Genomic DNA, 20,743 nt, shown 5'->3' with positions numbered 1-20,743 from the left:
TAACTTATGAATTTGACTGGAGATAGTTTGATTTGACACCAGGCCCAAGATCATAACTCCCTTTCCTCTTTTCTGAAATTGGTTCATTTTTCCACAACAATTTTATGTTTGTGATTTCTGGGAGTGTCTTCCTATACATGTCAAAAGAAATTCACCAGGTTCCCAGAAGAGATGTGGGTCTCGATGTATGACCACTATTGCCTGCACATGTGGAAATCAGGCAATGCATAGATGGTCTACATTCATCTGGCCATCAAACTGAAGGTGAAGTGGAGGTCAGAAAACCTGATCCAGACACACAGCGATGGTAGCCCCAAGGACTGGAAGCTGGGGCTGGAGGCCCAGCAGATACCGCAGGACGGTAAGACTCAGATTGACATCATCCACCTGCATTTCCACCAGGCACTGGAGGCGGGCCAGCTGGAGAGTCAGACAGCCCCAGATGAGCCCCAAGGGAATCTAGACGTGGGGGCCATAGAGCTGCGCATTCAGGACCTGGGACAGCACTTCCGAGTAGAACATGTGGTGGCTGAGGGTACCAAGAATCACAGATGATACTGTCTGCATGCAGCCAAATGTAGCTGGAACTCTGATTCTCACTCAGTGTCTTCAGTAATTACTATGTGATGCTGCATTGCAATAAAGAATAATCATTTTGGTGAAAAAGCACTGATAGTTGCAGGACAGATAACATGAAAGAGGCAAACATTTATCACTGGCAGAGTTTTTATCTTTCTCTGCTTTGCAAATCAATGACAAAGCAGATCTAGGGAGGGAAGACACCCCCAAGCAGATAAACCGTGTTTTGTTTTGTCACTGTGCAAAAGGATAGCTCTCATTAACTATTAAAAGAAGCAGAAATGCCAAATTTCTCAGGAGTGATCAGAGAACTTTAGAATAAGGCAAGGCTGATTGGACTGATTCATGTATCAAGAAGGATTATACCCAGGCGCCAAACATCTGTCAAAAGCTCCCAACTCACATGCTAGGTTTCTAAAACTGAAAGGAGGAGTGTTATATGCCAAGATAAAGGACTTTTTATTATCTAATTTCTAAATAGCTTCATATGAGCATTATCAGCAATGTGCATGGTTCATAGATCCTTGATTAAAAACAACAAAAACCATGTACAACTTTTGTTATTAAAAAGATTGTGTTATCTCTGCCTCCACTAAATAATTCAAAAAGCCCTTAAGGATTATGAATCTGAGGAGGTGCCCATGTATTATTAGCCTGCTCTAAGTGCACATTCCTTAGTCTGACTCTGTTGACAGAGGATAGGTGTTCAAATATTTTTTTGGTTAATTTGGAATGTACCTTTTTATTATTAATTATTTTTATTAACATATAATGTAATATTTGCCCCAGGGGTATAGGTCTATAAATCGTAGGCTTACACACTTCACAGCACTCACCATAGCACATACACTCCCCAATGTCCATAACCCAATGAACCGTGTCTTCTAAACAAGGTTATATGTACCCTAGACTAGGGATTTTTACCCATTTTTTTTCTATATTGGTACTCAGGGCTTGACACATGGTAGCCTCGCAGCAAATGTCTGTGGAATGCACGAATGATTAGTCTGTGTTATGCTTATTACATAATGTTAAATGCTTTAATAACTAATGAGTAAACTATCAAATAAGAAACATTTTCAAAGAGACGATTGTATGATAATAGTAAATGGTCAAGATAAACATTATTATAGGCAAGATTTATCTCAGAAATCAAATCAGTTAGCAGTAAAAACTAGGAAAGTAATTAAGCTAATGCATTTGCTTGGCCACTGCAAAATGTTGTTACCATTTAATACTTTCCAGAGTTTTCTTAAACCATTTATATCCCAGAAATGCCATCCAAAACTTCACAGTAAAAATAGTTTTCATATCCCCTTTTTAAATCACTAAAATTCATCAAAGAAATGTACTTGGGTGACTCTACTCTTTTAAACACCTTTTTACTAAGTAAGCTTTGTGTTAATTTGCCTCAGCGGCATCCTTAGGCAAGACAAGGACAAAACTGATAATATAGTTCATCAATTCCAAAGTACACCTTAGTAAAAATTATGTTATCTACTGGAGAGTGAATTAAAGAGTCTGCATATTTGTTAAAACACTAATGCAAAGTATTTAGGTACCACTTCGGAGCGGACTAACAAAAAGAGTACAAATTTCAGATACAATCTCCATGGAATGGAGATTGAAAAAAAGAATGGAGATTGCATTCTAGGTCTGGCATTCATTCTCTCCATGACTTAGGGCATATCATTTAACTTCTGTATGTCTCATTTTCTTAATCTATTATATAACTTGATTGTCTTGGGTAACTTCTAACAGTAAATCTGGAATCAGGACAAATATTTTGGGTTAGCACTACAGCTCAGTAGTTTATGTTGACCTTATCTAAGTACTTATTTTTTTTAAAAGAAGACTTTAAAATTTGCACTACCTATTTTTCAGGACTGTGGTCAAAATCAAAAGAGCTCAACTCTATAAAAAGATTGGGAAAAAATGTGAAGAATTATAATGATGGTGTTCTGACTGGTCATTTCAGAAAGTATCTGCAGAAACATGAAAGGGGATTTTTCGGGGTGCCTGGGTGGCTCAATGGGTTAGAGCCTCTGCCTTCAGCTCGGGTCATGGTCTCGGGGTCCTGGGATCAAGCCCCGAATTGGGCTCTCTGCTCAAGTGGGGAGCCTGCTTCCTCCTCTTTCTCTCTCTCTGACTCCCTCTCCGCTTGCTTGTGATCTCTGTCTGTCAAATAAATAAATAAAAATCTTTAAAAAAAATAAAGGAAAAAAAAGAAAGGGGACTTTTCAAAATCCCTCCACTCTTACCACTTTTATTCAACATGGTACTAGAAGTCCTAGCCGCAGCAATCAGACAAGAAAAAGAAATAAGAGGCATCCATATTGTTAAAGAAGTTAAACTGTCACTATCTGCAGATGACAAGACCCTATTCACAGAAAATCCTAAAGACATAAAAAAAAAAAACTACTAGAAGTAAAAAACAATTTCAGCAAAGTGGCTGAATACAAAATTAATACCCAAAGATTGGTAATGTTTCTATACACTAACAATGAAGTCATAGAAAGAAGAATTAAAACATACACATGCACACACACCATTTACAATCACACCAAAAGTAATAAAATACCTAGGAATAAATAAAAGAGGTGAAAGACCTATACTCCAAAAACTATGAAACACTGATGAAAGAAATTGAAGATGACCGAAATAAATGGAAAGATATTCCATGCTTATGGATTGGAAAAATCAATATTGTCAAATGTCCATATTACCCAAAGCAATCTACAGATTCAATGTAATCTCTGTCAAAATACCAATAGCACTTTTTCACAATACTAGATTAAATAATACTAAAATTTGTGTGGAACCACAAAAGATCCCAAAAAGTCAAAGCAATCTTGAAAAAGTACAAAACTGAAGGTATCCCAATTTTAGATTTCAAAATATACTACAAAGCTGTAGCAATCAAAAAGTATGGTCCTAGCAAAAAAAAAAAAAAAAAGACACATGGATCAATGGAACAGAATAGAAACCCCAAAACTAAACCCACATTTACAGTGTCAATTAACCTATGGCAAAGGAATGCTCATTTAGGCAGCACATATACTAATCTATGGCAAAGGAGGCAAGAATACACAATGAGGAAAAGATGGACTTTTCTATAAATGGTTCTGAGAAAACTGGTCAGTTACATACAAAAGAATGAAACTGGACTACTTTCTAACACCATACGGAAAAATACACTCAAAATGGATTAAAGACCTAAACATGAGCCCTGAAACCATAAAAATCCAAGAAGGGAACACAGGCAGTAATTTCTCTGATGTCAGCTATAGCAATGCTTTTCTAGATATATCTTCTAAAGTAAGGGGGAAAAAGCAAAAATAAACTATTGGGATATAGCAAAATAAAAAGCTTTTGCACAACTTAGGAAAACATCAAGAAAGCAAAAAGACAACCTAATGAATGGGAGAAGATATTTGTAAATGATAAATCCAATAAGGAGTTATCATCCAAAATATATTAAGAACAGATACAACTGAATACCAAAAACAAACAAACAAACAAACAAAAAAACCAAACAATGTGATTAAAAAATGGTCAGAGGACCTGAATAGATACTTTTTCAAAGAAGACAGACAGATGGTCAACAGACACTTGAAAGGATGTTCAACATCACTCATCACCAGGGAAACACAAATCAAAGCCACAATGAGGTTTCACCTCAACCTGTTAGAATGGCTAAAATCAAGAAGACAAGAAACAACAAGTATTGGTAAGGATGTGGAGAAAAAGGAACCCCTGTGCACTGTTGGTAGGAATATAAACTATATAGCCACTGCGGAAAACAGTTTGGAGATTCCTCAAAAAGTTACAAATAGAAATACCATGTTATCCAAAAATTCCACTATTTATCCAGGGACAATGGAAACAGTAACTAAAGATATATGCAACCCTATGTTTATGGTAGCATTATGTACAATAGCTAAGACATGGAAACAATAGTGTTCATCAATAGATGAATGGACAAGGCAAATGCGATATATGTATACAATGGAATATTACACAGCCATAAAGAATGAGATTATGACATTTGCAACAACATGGATGGATCTAGAGGGTATTATGTTAAGTGAAATAAGACAGAGAAAGACAAATACTTTATGATTCCACTCATAAATGGAATCTAAAGAAAATGAGTAAACAAATGAAAACAGAATCAGAACTATAAATACAGAGAATGGTTGCCAGGGAGGAACTGGGCAAAATAGGTGAGGGAGAAAGGGAAATACAGCCCTCTTGTTATGGAATGAGTAAGTCACGTGAATAAAAAGCAGAGCATAAGGAATATAGTCAATGATACTGTAATGGTGATGTAATGAGACAGATGGCAGCTCTACTTATGGTGAACATAGCATAATGTATAAACTTGTCAAATCACTAAGTTGTACCCCTGAAACTAATGTACTGACATGTGCCAACTATACTAAAAAAAAAAATCCCGAAGTATTTAGAATGAAAAGTCACCCCCTTATCCTCAAAAAATAAGACTATAAACTCTAAAATGTTTTATGACTATGACAAAGCTCATGAAAGCTGTAAGAAAGGAGAGGATATCTAAACTAGTTAATTAATCATAAATTAGGACAATATTGGTATGTTCTTATAAAACAATTCTGAAGATTCTTATACAAGGGTTACTTTGGAGAAAACAAGTTTTTAATTATTTTTTCTGTTACATAAATAGTGTGTGTATTATAAGAATTTAAAAATATACAAAAGGATTAGTGTGAAAATAAAATTACTCATATTCATACCCAGGAGAGATAATCATTATTAACATTTTGGTAAACTATATTCTAGCATTTTAAATTAATTCATGAATATAAAGTTTTTAGAAAATTGTTTGTCTAGGGGTGCCTGGTGGCTTAGCTGGTTAAGCATTTGCCTTGGCTCAGGTCATGACCTCAGGGTCCTGGGATCAAGTCCCTCATCAGGCTCCCTGCTCAGTAGGTTATTATTATTATCCCTCTCCCCCCTGCCCTTCCCACCGCTCCTTCTCTCTCCCAAATAACCAAGTAAAATCTTTTAAAAAAAATTAAACTTGCTTACGTAAAAAGCAGGTTTCTATTCCTTTATATTTAATATTTATTATAAATAGATCTTATATCATTAAATATTTTTTAGAACAAGATTGTCAAAAGCTAAATAATGTTTCACCATATAGCTATGGCATAGTTTCTTTAACTATTACACTGTTGTTGGAATTGTATTTGTTTCTACTTTTTTGAATGTTTTAAATAACGAAGTATATCAATATCTGACCCTATCTTTAATTTTCCCCCAGCTTTACTGAGATATAACTGACACATAACACTGCATAAATTTAAGGTGTACAACATGTTGATTTGAAACATTGACACACTGCAAAATGATTACCACGATAGCATTAGCTAACACTTCCCTTCTGTCATATAATTACCATTTCTTTTTTATGGTGAGAACATTTAGGATCTACACTCTTGGCATCTTTCAAGTATGTGATACAGTATTGTCAGCTATAATTACTATGCTGTACATTAGATTCTCAGAACTTGTTAATTTTATAACTGGAAGTTTGTTCCCTTTGGCCTATATTTCCTCATTTCCTCTACCCATCGACCCCTGGTAATTACCGCGCCACTCTCTGTTTCTCTGAGGCAGACATTTTGTGCCTATCTTCTATTTTAAGATGGGATTCCAGGACTGAGATAATGAAATTCAGGGCATAAACACAGAGGCCATAATTCTAAACTGCATATAAGGAAAGGCAGGTTTGCCCACTGTTGTACCAGAGAGGACCCACCCCACAATAGCCCTGGTGGCACTGCGTGTTAGCAGTCTGGTTTCATTCTAAAGCTGTCAGGTTAGTTTTAATTTCCATCCCACTGATTATTAGTAGGATACTTCACATGTTTATTGGTTACATTTTTCAGTTGGGGGAATTAACTATTCATGTACTTGCCCATTTTGCTATGGCTTTTAATGTTTTTTTCTAACCAATTTATAAGAACTCTTTAAATGTGAAGGCTATTAACTCTATGCTATATATTTCTTACCAACATTTTCTATGCAGTTTATAATCAGTCTTTTACTATATTAATGGTTTTTTAATAAAAAATTAAATTTTCATGTGATCAAATCTTTCAATCAATTCCCTCCTAATTTTTTCCAGGCTTTTCATGCTTAGAAGCTCTTTCCCCTTCTAAACTCAGTTGAATAGATACATACATGCATTTTCTCCGTGGAATTTTTTTCTATTCATCTGGAATTTATTTTGGGATATGGGCATTCAGTGGATTTTTAAATATATTTTTCTCATTTATTAAAAAAATTTCCTTACATATTTTATTGAATAATTCTTTATAACTTTACTTATTATAGAATATTTCCTTTATTATGTTTTCAATATGTATCACAGTTATTTCCTGAATTATCTATACATTCCTATTGATGTGAAAGGCTTCAATAAATTTCTACACTAAAGACTTTGCACAGTAAACTCAATTATATGGATAGGGTAGTCAGGAAATTGGGAATAATTTTTTTTCATTATTTCTGACTTTAATAGAAATAAAGAGTCCTTGTATTAGCCATAATTAAATTAGATACATGAAGTAGAAATGCATAGTGAAACTTCCAAAATCTGTAGATTATGCTTATTTTTAGTTGTTCAATATCCACTGATTCAGATAATTTTAGGCAGTTTGAGAAGACATATTTGTCAGCTGAGCATTTATGTGGGTAAATTGCAATGAATTTGGGGGAAATATAATAATTCTGAGCCTTCTTCTCCAAAAACACTGAATCAGGGGTACCTGGGTCATGCAGTTAAGTAAACCACCAACTCTTGGTTTCTGCTCAGGTCGTGATCTTAGAATCACTGGATCAAGCCCCAGGTCAGGCTCTGACTTCAGCACAGAGTCTGTTTAGGATTCTTTGCCCCTTTCCCACCCCCGCCACTCTAGCTCTCTTTCTCTCTTGTTGATTTATAAATCAATAAATCTTTTAAAAATAAATAAATAAATAAATAGAAATACTAAGTCAGAGAGGGTCTGAACTTGAAATACGAAGTACAATATGGGGGGCTAAAAACCAGAAGATGGAGAGAACACCTCTGCCTCCTACTTCCTGTGCATTAAACACATTGTCAAGAAATTGAAAACCAACAAGCATGAAGAGAAGATCTTAAAAGCTTCCAGGCAATGAAAGTACAATAACTTTCAAAATATGAATAAAATTGTGTCATTTTCACATTCTCAATTACAGCACGGAAAGCCATCAAAATTTTCAGAGAGTACTATTTTAAATCTGGAATTCTATTTCTAGCCAACCTATCATCAAATGTAAGGAATCAAACATTGTACTTGCCAGGTATAATCTGTCAGGAGGCAACTGAGAAAGTGCTCCAGGAAAAGTAACAGAGTGAGTTAAGAAGGAGAGGAAATAATTCAAAGTGAGAAGTTGCTCAAGAAGGGAAAAAATCATAGTACACCATTTGGTTCTGCAGTGAATAATATTTATATAATCATTGATCGAAACACTGATGACTGATTTTATTTAAAAATGTAATATATTTATATTGGGAGGATATGGGGATGAATTTGTGTGTTGGAGGTTAATGGCATAAAGGAAGTATATCTTCTACTACTACAATACGAAGTCACTGGGTTTAAGTATATTGTTTTAAAATATGAACATCAATACCAGAAGCAGTGGGTAAAGTGATGACAATAGCTTAGTCTGGGAGTGTTTCTGGAAGGAGCAGAGGTGGGAAGTCTTCTATTTTATTATAAGCCTTTTCTTATGATATTTATTTATTTATTTTTAAAGATTTTATTTATTTATTTGAGAGAGAGGGCATGGGGGGTTGCTGGCAGAGAGGGCAGAGGAAGGATGCAGAGAGAAAGAAGAGGTAAAAATGTTGTGATTAGCTCTCAGTAACTAGAAGATTTATTTATATAATGGTACAACAAGAAAACTAGCTCTGCAAAAGAATGTGATTCGTGCCAAATGCGAAGGCCAAGGTGGTAAGGAAGGATGGGTAGAAGAATGCTATCCCAGGAGCCGAGGTACTGGAATGCAAGTAAAGAATTCATCAGAGAGGACCTGGAATGATTCAGCAAACTCAGTCTGTGTGCATGTTGTGTCAGGGCCATGCGGAACTGATCAGTCCTAAAGATAGATGTAAAAGTTGCAATGGAAGGAAGATAGTTGGAGAAGATTCTAGAAGTTCATATTGACAAAGGCATGAAAGATGGCCAGAAGATAACATTCTATGGTGAAGGAGACAATAACCAGGACTGATATTATCATTGTTTTAGATCAGAAGGACCATGCTGTTTTTACGTGGCAAGGAGAAGACTTTACCATGTGTGCGGACATACAGCTGGTAGAAGCACAGTGCAGCTTTCAGAAGCCAATATCTACTCTTGACAATGGAGGCATACTGCTCACCTCTCCTCCAGGTCAAATTGTCAAGCATGGGGATATCAAGTGTGTGTGAATGAAGGCATGCCAGTTTATCATAGACCATGGGAAAAGAGTTGCCTAATCATCAAATTTCAGGTAACCTTTCCTAGGAATGGCTGTCTCCCTCCGGACAAACTCTCTTTGCTGGAAAAACTCCTCCCTGAGAGGGAGGAAATGGAAGAGACTGGTGAAATGGACCAGGTAGGACTGGTGGACTTTGATCCAAATAGGGAAAGATGGAGCCATTACAGTGAAGAAGCATCTGAGGACAATGAGAATCACCCACGGGGTGGTGTTCAGGGTCAGATCTCTTTACGAGGCCAGTGAGCAACACTGTTGCCATTTTATACATGGTAGTGAATGAGGGAAGGACTAGAATCATAGCTCACTATTTGCTATTGTTTTTAATATTCAACTACAGTAGTGTTTTAAAACTTAGATGAAGGATCAACTCAAATATGAAAGCTCTGACTTTACCCTCTATGTGGGGTGACTTGAGTGTGCAAGGTAAGTTTAATACTTGTAAACATGACTTTTAAAAAATCTCACATCTTGGCAACTTCAGTATGCATCTGTGTTTGTAACAAATCAATACTGTTTTAGTATTAAGAGTAGGCCACAGAACAACAGGAAACTGATAAAAGTGTATATAAATATGCTATCAAATTAATAAACTTTGTTGGACTATGCACTTGAGTACCCAGGCACCCCTATCTTTTTTTAAATATTTATTTATCTTCTATTGAGATAGATAGATAGATATCATATAAACATATGATATGGTTATATTTTTTCCTCCTTCTCTTTGGACCATAATAAGCTTTAGAGTAGTGACTTCAGGAGCCGGGCAACTTGGAGTGAGGAGACATGAGAAGTAATTTGCATGTATGAGATAGGAAGGTGTTTTTTAGGTATGATACAGGCTTACTTTAAACCATTTAAGTTATGCTCTGAAGTAACTATAATTTAATGTTAGTAGGATAGCAAATTCTGATGCATAGCTTTAGTTGTCTGTTTAAAAGTCATATTCACAGGCTTAAAAATCTGGGTATCAGAATAAAATTCTTGAAATGTATGAGTGTCTCCTTAATATACTGATTACAAAGCAAAAAAGAAGAATGAAGTTGGGCCCCTACCTAACACCAAATACAAATATTAACTTGACATGGAACACAGACCAAAATGTAATAACTATAATAAAACTGTTAAAAGATAAGAGGTGACTTTTTATGACATTGTATTTGGCAATACTTTCTTAAAGACAACATGAAAAACACAAGCAAAAAAAAAAAAAGTAATCAAACAAACTGGATTTTAAAATATATACATTTTTGTGAAGCAAAAGATACTATCAAGAAAGTAAACAACCCAAAGAATGGGAAATATTTGCAAATCATATACCTAATAAGAGACTTGTATCCAGCATGTATATATGTTTGTATGTGTCTATGTATGTATGTATATACATATACATCTCATATATATATAACTCAAAACAATAAAAAATAACCCAATTTAAAAATGGACAAAGGATTTGAATAAACATTTAGCCAAAGAAGATATATGAATAGCTGATAAACACATGGAAAGATACACATCATCCTTCATTTGGGAAATACAAATAAAAACCACAGTGAGCTATCACAAGACCAATACCAGGTTGGCTACAATAAAAAAGACAGACAATAATAAGTGTTGATGAAAATATGTAGAGGTTGAAACCTCAGATATTCCTTGTGAGAATGTAAAATGCTATCTAGCCACTTTGGAAAATTTGGCAATTCCTCAAAATGTTAAATATCCAGTTACTGAATGACTTAACAATTCCATTTCTAAATGCATACCCAAGAGATTTTAAAACAGAAGTTCACACATAAAAAAACATGCATACAAATGGTCCTATGAGCATTATTCATAATAAGTCAAAGTAGAAACAGCCCAAATGTCCCTTAACCAATGGGTGCCTAAATTAAACATGGTATATCCATACATTGGAGTATCATTCAGCCATAAACAGGGATGAAGTACTGTTCATTTTATTCACATGGACCCTTCAAGGATGAACCTTGAAAACATGCTAACTTTAGAAAGTCATCCATCAAAGGCTGCATGTTATATGATTTCATTTATATGACATGTCCAGAATAGGCATTCCATAGAGACAGGAAGTAGATTGGTGGCTGCCAGAGGATGGGGGAAATGGGAACTAATTGCTCATGTGTAGCAAGGTGTCCTTTGGGGGTGATGAAAATGTTCTGAAAATTTTGATGATTGTATAACCCTGAATTGTGCTAAAAAACACTTAAATTGTATACTTTAAAGGGGTGAATTCTATGGCATGTGAATTATAACTCAATGAAGCTGCTATCAAAAAATAAAATTGAATTCCTCATATCAGAGAAATCATATGATAATTATCTTTCTCTGATTGACTTATTTTGCTCAGCATAATATCCTCTAGTTCCATCCACACTGAGAGACAGGGCAGGGGGTTTGTGGGGCTGGGGGAGGAAAAAATGAAACAAGATAGGAGCAGGAGGGAGTAAAACCATAAGAGACTCTTAATCTCACAAAACAAACTGAGGGTTGCTGGGTGGTGGGGTGGGAGGGTTATGGATGTTGGATGGCTGGGTTATGGACACTGGGGATGGTATGTGATATGGTGAGTTCTGTGAAATGTGTAAGCCTGATGATTCACAGACCTGTACCCCTGGGGCAAATAATACATTATATGTTAATACAAAAATAAAATAAAAATAAATAAAATTGAAATATATTCTAGAAGGCTATAGATAAGCTAATAGTATATAGGCATACAATCATTATTAAGAATGGTCAGGAATTTTGGGGGTTATCTCTACCTTCTTTCAAATGATGCTATAATGGACAGAAAGAATTGCTTTGTTGCTTGAAACATAAAGAGAAAGAGCTAATTTAGCATTTTTTTAATGTTGCCATCCTTCAATGCTTCATTAAAAAGAATGTAGTAGGTGGCCCAAGGAAACTATAAAGCCTCAAACTGCAACCAAATTTCAATTAAACCAAAGTTTAATTTCTGCATATTATATGCAACTCTGAGCCCAGGGAGTGAAAAATCTTTCTTTTGCTATGTATAAGTAGTTTTTCTTTTACCTGCCTCAGGACACATTTAGATGAAAGAAAACACATTAAATTATTGATGTAATGATTAATTGAAAGTCCCCTTAAATTATCTAGCATATTTATAGCAACGTCCTTTGGCCCCATGCAGGCAAAACTACAACTCTTACAAGTATGTTCAAAATCAGTCATGTATACCTTTCCTTATTCCTTCTTTCTTTCTTTCTTTCTTTTTTTTTAGATGAATTACCATATTGAAGGAAGCAGAATGAATGCTTAGGATGTCGTCTGGATAATGGCTGGTGTTTTCTCTGCCTCCTCACATTGACTACACTCCTTTAGCTCAATATAGAACCATATTTGGACTGAATCTCCTTAGTGTTTCAGGCCAACTCTAGTGCTTCCCGTGGTGCTAGACCGAGTGTCCAGGTGGGATTTCTGATGCTAATCCCCAGTTCTGTCACTAGGGAGTCTGATCTTGGGATAGTAATATGGATAACAAGAACCATTTACTAGCCTATGAAAAACAAACAGTGGCTCCTGTGAAGCATACATAACTCACTGCCAAGTGTAACACTCAGCAGGTGTATTTTCAGGGAACTGAAGGGGGATGGGAGGTAGGAATAGAGTAGTCACCATGGGTAGGACAAGTGAACATCTTGCTAGACAGATAATATTTTTATTCTAAGGGTACTTAAAAGGTTAATTCTAAACCATCTTGACTAGAAATTGGAAACTTAAAAATATACAGAATGCCAGTCAATCCCCAATCAATTTCTTCAGAATCTTGGTACAGGGCTTGGCACCCATGGTCTTACTTGTAGCCAGGCTTTAAAAAACTACTAGTCTGAACAGACACACAGTTATACCTTCTTCCCTGAGTCAGAAATGTTTCATCATCCCTCTTAGTAATATCTTCTACCCTGGTAACAACCACCATCATCCATAAATTATTTTATTCCTTCCTTCTCCAGCCAAAGACTCTTTAGAAAGGATTAAAAATTTATCCCACAGACTCTGGCAAGGGATTGCCCCTCATTTCCCCCTTGATTTTTCACTGTCTTTGGTAGATGAGAAACACATGTATATTTAACTCACAATAACAGCAACAGTTAGAGGAATTTTTCAGTGAAGTTAGGACTCCCCTATTAACCTAAAGGGACACTGTATGAAATGATGCGTTTTCACAGTTGTCTCTGGTACTCACAAGCTAGTGTGTGGCAAGATTTCTCAAGCTTGCACTACTGACATTTGAGCTGGATGTGTCCTCAGCATCCCTGGTCTCTAACCTCTAGATGCCAGGTGTGACAACAAAAAATATTTCCAGATGTTGTCAAATGCCCCCTGGGAGCAGACATAAAATTCCCCTGGTTGAGATCCCTGGTGTATAGTATTGCAAGAACTTGGCTCCATATCGAAATTATAATATTTACACTCAACCTTCTGTTTACTACACTGAATATCACTCATTTCAACATTTATATGATGAAAAATACTTCAAATTTGGCTCATGTCTACGAGTCTAATTATATATAATATCTCCTAATGCCGAGCAGCATTTTCTATGGAAGTCAATTTCTACAGCACAGTCATAACTGGCTTCCTGCATTGCTCCAGGCCAAAGAGAAAAATAATATCTGACACACACACACACATACATTTTGCAATAGATGTCTGTATAAATGTCCCTTGCTGGCTCAAGTTGAGACTCAGTTTTAGGAAAGCTGTTTTGTCTGATTCACATTTTCTGTGAGTTTACTCTTTGACTAACAGTAGCCCTTAGGGTTAGGGCAGTTGAAGTGTCTAGTATTTTTGTTTAAAAGGCCTTTCTTGGAATTGAACACAATATTGTTAGAGAAAAACCAGTATGGATAAATGGGAGTGAATGAAAATACAAGGTATAAACATCAAAGCTCAAAGTCAAGAGCATACCAGGGATTTCCTAACAGAACAAGGAAGATTGAGCTAATTAACTAGAAAATTAGGTATTTTAGAGTTGAATTATTTGCTTCATGATTTTTTTTCTTCCCTTTGCTGGGAAGATATGAACAAATCATCCAATTCCAGAAACTTAGCTAAAAGAAAGCCTTTATTGAAAACAAAGGCAGAGACAGTGTAGCTAAAAGTAAAAAGTCATGGAAAATGAATATTTTAAAATTCCTTTGGAATTACAAGGCACAGCCCCCTGACTAATAGCACAGAAATGATGACCCACACTTACAATTTTCCCCCAGTAAATGAACACTATTTGCATTACATTCAGGATAAAGTAGCAACAAGGAATACCATTTTGACACAGCTTGGTGCTTATAATGTCATTCTTTGCCTTCCCGTGACTATTCCGTTTTATACAATGCTAAAGAAATCACATTTTCATTTTTCTGTAGTTCATTATGGCTCATTGCTGTGGCAACTGCCAAACCAGTCCATTTGTATAAATAATAGAACAAGCTTCCATTGTCTCTCCTCTGACACAGTGCCAACTAGTCGCTCTACCTTTTCCAAGAGGGAAATCATATTTTTAAACTCTTTATCTAATTTTAATGTCCCTGGAGTTATACACAGTAAATTCTTCTGGAACCCTGAACTGAGGGTATGTATTCAAGCGCTTATTCCTTTAAATTAGGTCATATCAAGACTACTCATTCCCATGTTGCCATTAGATAAAGAACAAAACCCTATGTGAGTACTTGAAAGCCCAAGTGAATTTGTTTTCCTCCTGATTTTTTGCAACAGTGCCACTTCGGTGACTTTGGTTTTTCTAAATTACTCATCTCCCAGCACATCAATTAATGTTTGCCTAGTTTAGATTTCTTGAACAAATCATACCTCCCTGAAGAAGTAAAAATGACTGTGTGCTTCCTGGGTGACAACTTTAATTCTCAGCTTCGTTTTTGTCTTTCAGCAATAGCAGTGAGTATATCGATACAATCTTCTTTCTCTGCATATAATTCAAAGTATCCCAAATTTATGAAACAGAAATACTGAGTGGTTAAATAAGTAAGGGTCTATAAAAGTGAATGAGTAGGGGCGCCTGGGTGGCTCAGTGGGTTAAGCCTCTGCCTTCAAGGCTCAGGTCATGATCTCAGGGTCCTGGGATCAAGCCCCACATTGAGCTCTCTGCTCAGCAGGGAGCCTGCTTCCCCTCCTTCTCTGCCTACTTGTGATCTCTGTCAAATAAATAAGTAAAATCTTTAAAAAAAAAAAAAAGTGAGTACCTAGCTACTTATAACCTACATGCCTAAAATTCTTAATTAGAGATTTATTCCTTTGAACAGCAATTCATCTCTCTTAAAAATCCTTTTTGCTACTTTAAAAGTGTTATTTGCAGATGATTTTAGATTTATGGAAAAGTTGCTAGGACAGTACAAGAGAGTTTCCATATACCCTTCACTCAACTTCCTCTAATGGTAACTCCTCACATAACCATGATATGTTAGTCAACATAAAGGATTAACATTCAGATTTTACCAGTTTTTCTGATGATGCCCTCCCCCACTCTCCACAAGTATCCAATCCAGGGTACTACCTTACATTTAGTAAGATTCCTTTTATAAATACAAAAATTTCCAGGCAGTGTAATTTATTAAATTGCCAACCAACCCTATTATGAACTTATTTATTACATCAATCTTCTTCTGGAAGGAAAAGATAAGGGCAGCATAAAAATACTGGGCATGTGAGGGAATTGTGAAGGGAGGGAAATGCTGCCAAGATAGGAGGTAACAAATCAAAGCCAAAAGACATTCAGTTTTGCCTGGGGCAGGCCCTGTGCAGCTACGTGTAATTAGCTTCCTCAATTACTACATCTGACAAACTAATTTTCATTTGAGAGAAAACAACAAATCATTAATTATGGTAATAAGTCATGGATTAAAATCTTTGTGTGTGGATTCTACATGCTCTGTGATTTGTGCCCTTGGTCAGCCGCCATTTTGTTTCTTCAGTGTCTCCAGCACTTCGTTCCTGGGAATCCCATGTGCAGACATCTCCAGTGCCCAGCCCTGGACAGAACTGACTCTGGACCAACTCTGCTATTGGATTTACCTTCTTGTGATGCCTTTAGTAGCTACAGTCTTGTTCTGATAGCTACTTGAAAATGAAAGATGTACTTTTAGAAGCAGCAAAGTTTTGTGATTAAGGGCATGAATTTTGTGGTCAAATTTGGGTTCAGATCATGGCTACCACTTAACAGTCTTGATCTTGGTCAAATCAGATGACCTCCCCAAGCCTCAGTTTACTCATCTGTAAAACAGGGGCAATAATGGGACCTCACTATTTTTAATAAGGAGCCTGAATGAGATGATCTCCATCACTATGTGCTTGACTTATTAGTCATCCCTAATACCCTTAAGGTCAATCTTTTTTTTTTTTCCCCTTAAGGTCAATCTTATCTTTGTTCATAAACCAGTCCTAGAGTCAGGAAGGACAAAGGACATTGTCTCAGTCCTGACGTCCAGGGAGGTTTAGAATTTACTTGTTTTGTCAGATGGAGGATGTCGGGGATCGACCATGATTCTTGAGAATCTGTATTGCTTTCTATAACTCTTTTACTGCCTGGTTGACCTGGGATCCCTTTCTTGCATGAGCATCCCGAAGGCACTCCCTTCCACATTGTCTCAGTGGACTTCAGACTTGTACCTAAGCCCTTGTTAACAAGACCTCCTGGTCATAAGGCTAAGCACTATTTAAGGCACTCAGGATAAGGATAAAGCAGTGAACAGAAGATGTTTTACACACACACACACACACACACACACACACAGAAGGTGTTTTACACCAAGAATGACACTATAGTCAGCCACAGCTGGACCTTTATCTAGGTTGACTGGGTTGGCTGTCCAGATGTGTCACTGGACTCCAGTTAAGGGAAATTCCAGAATCAGCTTTGCTTGGCCTAAACTGTCTCCTACCTGGGCCAGAGCCTCTAGCCATTCTCTGCTGTAGGGTCAAGTTTGTGAGCATTGGTGTCAGACCTATCCCCCTCCTTTCTACTTGCTTTCCATATGTTAGGGATTGCCTAACATATGCATAGAGTTTCCCTTTATAAGAGCAATAAGAATATCCATGAGGTTACAACCTTACTAGTAACAATAAACTGAAACAGTGTCAGAATTACCTACCTTAAGTAGCTGGTTTAGAGATTCAAATACTTCGTACTTTCAGGTTTTTTTGAATCTTTAGTAGGAAACTTGTGGGGAATCACACAGCTAGTGATAGTCCTCATTTCTAATCCTGCACTGCCTATCAATAATATGCATTTTTGTATGAATAGATCTGGTTAATACAAAAGCAATTATATTTAGAACAATAGCAAAGTTATATTGTTTATAAGCTGTGCCTCTATGGGAAGAGACAAGTTTTTCTGGAGTACACGCTTCTCCTCAGTATTCCTTCATCACCTATTACACTTTTAGTCTGGGGCCTGCTTTCAGTTCCTCTGACCACCTAACCATTTCCTACCACAGGATATTTGTATGTGCTGTGCAATTACACTTAAGGGAATTTTCTTCCAGAGACCAACTTATAATCAACCTTGAGGTCTCATCTTAAATGTCTTCCTCAAAGAGGCTTTCCTTACTTTCTAGACTAAATCAAATTCCTTGTTATAGCTACTCATGATAGCTTTCATTCTTTCTTCATGGCATTTGTTACAATTATAATTATTTTATTTGTGGGCAGCATACTAGAGTAATCAAGAGCACAGGCTCTGGGTCTGAATGCCTGAGTTTAAATCCAGTTTTAGTACGTCTTAGGGTAAATCACATGAATAAATGACTTAATTTCTCTATGCCTCATGAATATTAGTACCTGCCTCATAGAGTTGTGATGAAGATTTAAAGAAATTATCTACATAAAATGCAGGGTATATTATATAGTAAGCCTTCAGTAAATGCCAGCTACAATAATTATGATATAATAATAGCAATAATAATACAAGTTCTATGGCAAAGACTACTTCTATTTGTTACTGATGCATATATATTTTTTTAAAGATTTTATTTATTTATTTGACAGACAGAGACCACAAGCAGGCAGAGAGGCAGGCAGAGAGAGAGGAAGGGAAGCAGGCTCCCTACTAAACAGAGAGCTCGATGCAGGGCTCGTTCCCAGGACCCTGAGAACATGACCTGAGCAGAAGGCAAAGGCTTTAATCCATTGAGCCACCCAGGCACCCCGATGCATATATTTTTCTTAAGAGTTTATTATTTATTTGAGAGAGAGAGCATGAGAGAGAGATCACAGGTAGGGAGGAGGGGTAGGGGGAGAAGCAGGCTCCCTGCTGATCAGGGAGACCAGTGTGGGACTCCATCCCAAGACCCTGGGATCATGACCTGAGCTGAAGGCAGATGCTTAACTGACTGAGCCACCCAGGTGCCCAACTGATGCATATTTCTAAGGCTTGGGAAAATCTATGGCACACAGTGAATGATAAATAAATAAATAACTGCTGAGTTACTGACTAGATGAGAAACAAAATAAATATAAATCAGGTTCCTCTTGGTCAGTTTACTGTTTAAATAGAAGGAAATATTGTTTGTTGATGAAATTTAGGAAGAAAACAAAGGTAAGAGCAATAGGAGAGATCAATAACTTTCACAAATTCAGATGGAAAAAAGTAAAGGAAACAATTTACTATATTCAAAATTTAGCAACAGACTCCTGAAAAACTTTTTAGAGGGGAAAAAATGATCAAGTGCTAAAAATTATCATTTTCAGTAAGAAAACTAATTAAGATATGATCAAATAAACAGAAATTGATATTTACTTTGCATGATGCTATGTGTATGTTTCTGAAAGGTATATGAGGGCATTCAAAAAAGGAACTGTGCAAATGGAAATTGCTAGTTAAACGATTACTACTGTGGTGCCTGGCTGGCTCAGTCTGTAGAGCATGTGACTCTTGATCTCAGGGTTGTGAGTTTGGGCCACATGTTGGGTGTAGAGATTACTAAAAACAACAACAACAACAAACTCTTAGAAAAAAAAAGGATTACCATCATAAAACAAATCCTAATCCTTTAATTGGTCTTTTTGTATAAACTTGGATTTTCATACACTGAATTTAGTCTTAGACCAAGGTTCACAAGAGCTTAAATTAATTTAAATATAGATATACTATAAAAGTCACATAAATTCAAGATACCCAAATGTGAAATTTTGAAAAGCATTTTGTTTAGTAGCAAAGGATAATATTAGCACTGTGCATTAAATCCCTAGGAAAATAAACTAGGCTTCTAAGTACCAATATAATTACAATACTCCTTATGAAATCAGAGTGCTGGTTCCATTTATAGATTGGTTTTGGCTTCAGGGATAGGTATATAACTACAACTGAAATATTCAAACAGGGATTTTAAAAGTGTATCTTTCATATACAGTATAAATACAAGAAGAACTCCAATGCTTGTTTTATTAAAACAAAAACAAAGCCTCAGAAGTAACCACGGTCACAATACAAAACTATTTTTAAAATGCTAGCATTTTTAAAAAAGATTATTTATTTATTTATTTATTTGAGAGGGAGAGGGGTAGAGGAAGTAGTGGGGAGGGACAGAAGGAGAAGGAGAAGCCAACTCCCTGCTGAGCAGGGAGCCCAACACAGGGCTCCATCCCAGGACCCTGAGATCATGACCTGAGCCAAAGGCAGATGCTTAACTGACTGGGCTACCCAGGCTCCCCTGGCATTTTTTCCCCCCCTGGCATTTTTTTAAAACAAAGTAAACGAACAGTATTTTAAACTAGGTAATATAAAATTATCCTATAATACATTATTTTCATATTTCCAATTAATATATAGGATGATCATTCCCAGGACCTATTTCCAAGTGCATTTAAATTTGGTCAAAATGGAATCATTCACACAAATGTATATATAAAATGAAGTTTTAAATCTCTCTCATGGGTCAAAATAAGCTCCTCTTTCCCTAAAACCTTTTCTAGTTTTATGACTGCAATGCTAAAATAATCCATATCTTTGCTCCTCCTCAAGCTCATACTTTCTAAACACATTTCCATTTCCTGCTTTTCACCTGCCATCTCACTAAAGGCATTTATCTTTGGTCCATACTAATGTACTCACAATGATAATGATTAAAACACGAATACATCCAGTGCTTTCAAACACAGCATCACTCTTGACTTGTTTAATTAACTGCCTTCATAGGCTAGGGTGTCTTTAATTTATTTGGCATTCTTTCCTTATATAATAAATTCTTAGAGGCTGGGAATCAGATGATTAACACAGTATTAGATAATAAAAGACACCTGATGGGAGGGAAGATAATGGAAAACCTTTGAGACTAAGACCAGACTGCCTAGTACCTCAAGGGCTGACTCAACAAATACTCTTCCGAACCTTCTAAGTGTGAGCCTTTATGTTACATTCTATGGGGGATGGATGCCCAAATCTTGTTATCAAATTGCTTAGAGACTGCAGTTCAATATCTAGCTTCCAAGGCTAGAAGGAACTTAGAGAAATACAGGATTTTCCAGGCATTTCTGCAAATTTTAATGGGTGACGATCATTATAAGACTGGGTGACAACCTTGGCTCTTGCATTTCCAGAACAACAGAAATTGGCAAGGTTATAGATCTT

General features: G+C 36.2%; 1 protein-coding gene and 1 pseudogene across 3 annotated transcripts in view; one reads left to right on the top strand and one right to left on the bottom strand.

The window, feature by feature from the left end:
- RELN (reelin) overlaps positions 1 to 20,743 on the bottom strand; it is a 511,932-nt gene that overhangs the window by 307,724 nt on the left and 183,465 nt on the right. The gene's annotated exons all lie outside the window — the stretch shown is intronic.
- Positions 232 to 9,372, top strand: LOC122905262 (annotated as a pseudogene).

The sequence above is a fragment of the Neovison vison genome, chromosome 4, assembly GCF_020171115.1.
Source record: "Neovison vison isolate M4711 chromosome 4, ASM_NN_V1, whole genome shotgun sequence".
Lineage (NCBI taxonomy): Eukaryota > Metazoa > Chordata > Mammalia > Carnivora > Mustelidae > Neogale > Neogale vison.
This window is presented reverse-complemented; position numbering and strand designations above follow the sequence as displayed.